Genomic DNA, 6,647 nt, shown 5'->3' with positions numbered 1-6,647 from the left:
TAACAATCTCTTTGAAAGTGGCCCGTCATACCACACTTGTAGCATACCTTTGTACCATAGTGACACACTCTTGGATGGCATCTCCCACACTTCACACAACGGGGATGAGGTCAGCTGAACTGACTCGTCTCACTGACCTGATATTTACCCTTTTTTCATACATCATAGGCATACCCCTTATCCTTTTTCCAAGCTTCCAATACGGGATTAACAATTCCAGCACCGGATTATTGTGTGGGCCTTTGGAATTGCCCAAATATACCACCTCTAATGTGCTGCTGAGCATACTCACAACACGATGCCAAATGTTCCTTCCCGCATGACGGACATAACTTGATGGGTGTACCCAACCTAGGGTATTTGTTCTTTTTGTGCCCCCTCTTTCCACAGCCATAGCATATTTCAAGGGTCATCCAACATGTTCTCAAGTGCCGCTTCTTGCAAATCACACAATCTGGTTCATTAGCACCAACAACCCTCTTTCATTTCTTAGATTCTCTCTCCACATGATCCGATTGTGCGGTGACAGTGGTAGGAATAAGTACACTTCCCTTAGCAACAAGTTCTTCCAACACATCCACGGCTTGACGCATTCTCCCAACAAACTCTTGTGTAATCTCCCTCAGATTCAATGGAGCGGTCATTCCCCCCTCGTTGTTTTTAACTCGTGGATCACTCATCTGAAAAATATCATGAGACATAACGAGGAAATTAGCTTCCTATCTTGAGCTCTATCGCACGATCTGGAGTATCAAAGAAGTGTGAAATTCCTAAATGTCCAAGCAGCCTCCTCATTATAGATGTGGTCGACAACACACCGATAAGAAGGAATCTACTAGACACGGCTCCGAGACATCCTAGGACACTTTAAAACCTTAGGCTCTGATACCATGTTTGTCATGCCCCAAACTCAGGGAGCGCGACCGGCGCTCAACCGAGAGAACCCGGCCGAGCAAGCCTATTAGACTTACTTCTACCCAAACTCATCCATGAATAAAAAGGAGATGTACTCCATTAATCAACCACTGAAAAGATTTTATTAACAACTTCCTTTTCATTCCCATTAGCAGCTTCATTCATAATTTTCAAAACATTACGAGTTTATAGAATTAATGAAAAACATAATTTCCAAGTACCAACATTTCTAGTTCAATTCCCAACATCAACCATAACCCACAACCTGTCTACGAAGCCTCTAAATAAAATAGAAGAGTAATATGGAAATGCCGGCAACAAGGCCCCGGCTATACCTCAAAACACTGTACATGAGAAACAAAAGATACATGACCCCGAAATGAAGTGGGGCTCACCAAATCAGCTGAAAAGAGTGTATTGCTATCACTGATCAATGCCGCCTGCTAAAGAACCACCTGCATCTATTAAAGATGCAGCGCCCTCGGAAAAAGGGACGTTAGTACTATCGAATAGCACTAGTATGTATGGATAAAAATCCTATTTCAAAATAGAATGCCCATATAAGAAAAGGCAGCACATAGGAACAGCAAGTCACAATCAACAATATACAAACATCCAGTTAAAACATAATAATTTTCAAAATACAAACTTCATATATAATTTTGGTTGGGAGATCATTAGCACCGATATACCACCGTCTTTGTTAGAATGGAGTCCGATCACGCCCGATCGGCTAGTCCATCTCTCCACGAACAATGTGGTTTGACATGTGATACGAAAGAAAGTCGTTACCAAGAATAGTACCACTATATGTGCAATATGGCATCTTATCTCCACCCGATCAGCTAGGCCGCCTTCCCACATATGTCGTGTGGGTTGACTTTTCCAATCCACAAAGGTTCCAGTTTCATCCCAATTAAGGGGAATAATATCACAATCCACCCCTACACCGGCACGTGTAGTTTCAGGTGTGGGCCTTATGACCCACCCTTCCTCGGTATTGCTAATGATGCTCCCAAAAATAGTTTTGATTTGATTTGCAAATAGAAATATCATAAATACAATTGTACTCACCTCAACATCTTTCACATTGTGTGAATTCTCATTAGTATTTCCAGTCATTCACAAAGACAATATTTCCTTGTCTCATTAGGCCATTCATAAGATTCTTTATTCTTGGCACAATAGCCGTATTTCATATTCCACACTTTCATTTCTTTCAATTTCAAAGATCACCATCAAGTATCAACATATAGGATATTTTAAAAATCATATACTTCAAATCTATTTGAAATGGAAACTTCAAACACAAATGATTTCTTCCCAAAGAATGAAGCATACCAACCAACAATAGAAACACACATGAAAAATCATAAATAGTCAATACACCATTTACTCTTGCAATACTCTCCCCGAGAAATGACAATGTACAATTTCAACACATGAGTATATAAAACTCGAATCACACTGGATATATTTATAAATCAAAGCATTAGTTAAAGCAACCACTAATGGGCATGAATTTAGTACAAAAGCTTTTAGACAATTCTATCTTTCATTGAAACACGACTCAAAGCCATAACCTTTTAATACGTAACCCACACTTTGAAACTTACAGAAACATTATGGAATTCAATTCCAAGAGAAAAAGTTTAGCCAACATACCTGAATTGCGCTTCTTTAGACTCTACAATTTTTCGGAACCCTTAGCAACCTCAATCTATTTTAGCAATATACAAGTTGAACCCAAAATTAGGAAAACATTCATGGTTCTAGTTCACTTTTTATTTTTCCCACATTCTTTATCACATGCATGCAGATAAACAACCCTCACACCCATGTACCATCTTATTAATACCCCATTATAGCTATGTTTGAAATTAAGAGCTAGGGTGATGAAGTCTTACTTTTTTGGATGAAGAATTTGGTACTCTACTTGAATATTTCCAAGCTTTGAGTGATGGTTGAAGATTAATTAGTGAGAATTAGGCTCTCCCTCTAGAACCCTCTCTCTCTCACACTCGAAATATGAGAAATAAGCTTCAAAATGGGCTAAATGGGTGCTTTAACGGAATGGGGGTCGGGTTTTAAATTAAAATAATTGATGCCCGACACAGGTCTGCAACCGCATAATGGTTATGCGGTCCGCAAAGTGACCGCAGAAATGGCCCTCAGGGGCCTGAACCCCAAGTTTTTGGTATAAATTTTTATGGGTCCTTACAATAATGTAATGACCCAAAATGTCATCTTATGTTTTAGAACTCGAATCTGCGCTCTTAAGACTTAAAAATCTCATTTTTACCCTCCTCGATTTGTGTGCGCAGTCCGGGCAGGTTTCCAGAAAGCTTTTATGTTGAAAACTAATGAAAATAAGAATTTTTGCCTTAAAATTTGATTTTAGATGACTTCGGTCAATATTTTTGGTAAACGGGTCCGGATTCGTGCTTTGACGATCTCGATAGGTCCATAAAAAATTATGGGACCTGGGCGTATGCCCGGAATCGAATTCGGAGGTTCCTAGCTTGAGTTATGAATTTTTGATGAAAATAAAAAGTTTGGAAATTATTTATTTTTAAGAATTTGTTGATATTTGGCATTGTTAGTATCGGGTCCGTATTTTGGTTCCGGAGCCCGGTACAGGTTCATTATGATATTTATGAAATGTCTGTGAAATTTGGTGAGAAACTGAGTGTATTTGACGTGATTCAGGCGTCCCGTTGAGAAAATAGAAATTTTAAAGTGTTTTTGAGAATTTCATTTGATTTGGTGCTAAATTTATAGTTCTAGGTGTTATTTTGGCAATTTGATCACGCGAGCAGGTCCGTATGATATTTTTAGACTTGCGTGCATGTTTGGTTTGGAGCACCGAGGGCTCGGGTTCCATTCGGGCGATACGCGAGTTGAGTTCAAACCTCAAAAAGGCTGTTGGTGCACCAAATCTGGTGTGCCCGCACCTGTCAGCCTTTGGTCGTAGGTGCGAGCTCGCAGGTGCGAGCGAAAGCCCCGCAGATGCGACCCAGGCCTGGACTTCATTTTTTCGCAGATGCAGACTTTTCTCCGCAGGAGCGGGACCGCAGAAGCGGAACCCTGTCCGCAGGTGCGGCCCCAGTTGGCCCAGCCCTTTTCCATGCGGATGCGCAGCTGCGACCAAAGTACCACACGTGCGAAGGTCGCTGGGCAGTGAGCATTTAATTCGGACTCCAGCCATTTTTCTTCTCGTTTTCAAAAGGATAGAAGGCCTAGGGTGATTTTTCAAAGACATTTTCTTCCCCAAATAATATGTAAGTGTTCCTTAACTCGTTTCTTTCAATCTTTTACTTCATTTCACAAGAATTCAACCTAAAAATCTAGAGTTTCATGGTAGAATTAGGGGTTAGGGTAGAAACTTGTGATTTCTGGAATTTGGGGATTTAGACCTCAATTCGGGGTCGGATTCCAAAACTAATTACATATTCGGGCTCGGGGGTGAATGGGTAAGAGGATTTTGGTCCGAACCTCTGGTTTTGACCAAGAGGGCCTGGGGTCGATTTTTTTTTTTGACTTTTGGAGGAAAGTTTTGGAAATTTAATTTATGAAATATAACCGATTTCTTTAGCAATATTTGATATTAATGAGTCATTTTTGAATAGATACGAGTGGTTTAGAGGTGAATTCCAAAGGAAAAGCTGTGATTGAGAATTAAGTGGCCTTCGGAGCAAGGTAAGTGTGGTGTCTAACTTTGGCTTGAGGGAATAGGTATTGTGTGAGTATTTTCTACGTGTTTTGTTGTTGAATACGACGTATAGTTGAGGTGACGAGCATCTATGCGTTGTGGTCGAGTCATAGCGTGCGAGTAAAAATCCATTTCTTGCAAATTTGTAGTCTTAAATCTTGTTATCCATGCTTATTGTTGTTGTTGAAATGTTGGAAGACTTGTATCCGGTTCCACCAAGGATGATAAAATTATGAATATTGATTTGAGGTTGAGATGTTAAATTGTGAAAGTAATCATTTATGAAATATTGATTTCTTGTGAAACTTCTCTCTATCCGTTGTTATTGATTTTGTGAATTGTGAGGAAGAGTATAAAGCACGAAGGGTGATGTCGTACATAATTTATTTATATTGCGAGGAAGAGTGTAAAGCAAGAAGGGTGATGCCATGCATAATTTAATTATATTATGAGGAAGAGTGTAAAGCACGAAGGGTGCACGAAGGGTGATACCGCGCATAATTTATTTATATTGTGAGGAAGAGAGAAAAAGCACGAAGGGTGATGCCGTACAGTCTTATCTGTTATTTGGCGAGGTTGAGAGTAAAAGCACGAAGGGTGATGCCGTGCAGTTTTCCTTGCTGTTTTTATTGCTCAATTCGTTTAAGGATTTCCGGTTTAATTATGTCTTTTCATTGTACTCACTCTTTATGTTGTATTCCCCCACTGTATGTTCCTCTCCCATTATTTCTGCATTTATTGCTTTACATATTGTTGTTTCCTCTAGTATGATTATACTGTTCAGGTTATATGTGGGTGTCTTGTCCTAGCCTCGTCACTACTTCGCCGAGGTTAGTTTTGACACTTACAAGTACATGGGGTCGGCTGTACTGATGCTGCACTCTGTACTTTCTGTACAGATTTTGATACCGGCTCAGGTTGATCGAGATTTGCTACTGGTCCGCTGTCCGGAGAATCAAGGTAGATCTGTCGGCGTTCATAGACCTTGAAGTCCCCGTCTATCCTTTATGTCTTACTATTTTCTTTCATTCAAACAGTTGTATTTCCTTCAGACTATTACTTGTTGTAAATTCTAGAATGTTCGTGAATTGTGACTCCAGATCCGGGCGGTAGTAGTTAATACAGATTTATGATATTCCGCACTTGTTATATTTCATTGTAGTTAATTAATATTAATTACTGAATGGAAATAAGGAATTGGTAAAAGATTCTCTAACGTTGGCTTGCCTAGTAAGTAAAATATTAGGAGCCATCACGGTCCCGTCGGTGGGAAATTTCAGGTCGTGACAAAGATAGAGTGAAATATCTTCGTCTAAAAGCTTTGGCCGAGGGGGAAATCTACCTACTCTTAGTCAGGTTGACCCTAGTACCGGTTCAAATCAATTTCAATCGGGAATTAACATTGTTACAGGTGGTATTTTATATTATGATCCAAAAAAAGATCGGGAACAATTAGAAAAAATGGTAATTGTTATGTATTTACCCTATAATTTTCCTTCTGACCCTAACTTTGTGCATTATATTAGAAAATATTTTAATCCTACTTATAAAGGTTTTCCTCGCACAAGCTTAAAGAGCGATATTTATAGATATAAACATGAATATGAACAATATTTGCACTATTTATTTACTCATATAAATTGTCATGTTGCTATTATAACTGATATTGGTAGAAGTGGTAACGACTGTAATTATCTTACATGAATAGGTCCTCCTTTTTGGTATGAAACTGTTTATAATGGTTTAGCACTTGAAGATGAGGAATTGTCTCAACTTCCGGAAGCAATAGCCACAATTAGAATAAATGCTCAAACTATTTTTAATACTTATCAAGTTGTATTAAATCATGCTAGACCAAATGTTCCAACTCCTTCTTCTTCTGTTTCTCAATCATCTAAAAGAACTACGGGAGTAAGAGCACTTAGTGCTTGGGCGGGATTTAGGGGTTCTCAAGGTTCTAGTAGTAGTAATGTTTCACAACTAAATGAGCTTGAAGTTTATTTATCGTAGGGAATTGAGG

This window comes from Nicotiana tomentosiformis, chromosome 4 (assembly GCF_000390325.3).
Source record: "Nicotiana tomentosiformis chromosome 4, ASM39032v3, whole genome shotgun sequence".
Taxonomy (NCBI): domain Eukaryota; kingdom Viridiplantae; phylum Streptophyta; class Magnoliopsida; order Solanales; family Solanaceae; genus Nicotiana; species Nicotiana tomentosiformis.
The sequence above is the reverse complement of the archived record's forward strand: the minus strand, read 5'-3'. Positions refer to the sequence as shown.